Source organism: Sphaeramia orbicularis, chromosome 19 (genome assembly GCF_902148855.1).
Source record: "Sphaeramia orbicularis chromosome 19, fSphaOr1.1, whole genome shotgun sequence".
NCBI lineage: Eukaryota > Metazoa > Chordata > Actinopteri > Kurtiformes > Apogonidae > Sphaeramia > Sphaeramia orbicularis.
The window spans coordinates 838,884-839,626 of NC_043975.1; positions in this window are offsets into that span (position 1 = coordinate 838,884).

The window sequence follows — 743 nt, forward strand, 5'->3', positions numbered from 1 at the left end:
ATAAAAAACAAACAAAAAAAGCTGTCAAACTGGTGTCCACCCCAGAGGACGTTCAGCTCAGACAGGTCAGGGGTTACAGGCTTCACCTTGTGCTTCATGGTTTTCATTCTCCTCTGATCCCTGTGTTCAGTTTTATATTTCCTTGTCTTTATTTTCCATCTGAATGCCTTTTGTGTCTTTTTGTGTTCCTGCTTTGTTGGTGTGGGCTTGTGTTACTAACGCTGACCTGCTGCCACCTTGTGTTCAGTCCCACAAACGACAACAACCACATGTAAACCTTCCAGGAACGATCATAAAAAACACTTTATTGTACAAAGACAGACAGACACTGAAGCGTTTACAGACAGAGGAGGTTGAATGTAAACAGGAGTGTGTTCTGTTGTGTCAGATGAACAGATTTACAGATTAGTGGTGTTAATCCTCATTAAAGTGGGCCGAGGCTTGTGCTGCAGTTGAACCCTTTATTTTCCAGGTCTGCACATTCACAATAAACCAGCTCTGATCAGCTGTTCATCCACAGGTGTTCACAAACAACTGACAGAAGGTTCCACATGAACACAAATGTGTTCATATACAGGTTTACTGAGTTTAAGATTAAATGTAACATCCATCAGGACAAATATTAGAAATTAGGATGCAGTTTTGGTTTTTCTGTCATTTCCAGTCTCTAGTATTCAACAGCAAAATAAAAAAACACAGACAACTTCAACATTTAACTTCTGTCATCAATTGTTTTTTCCGTG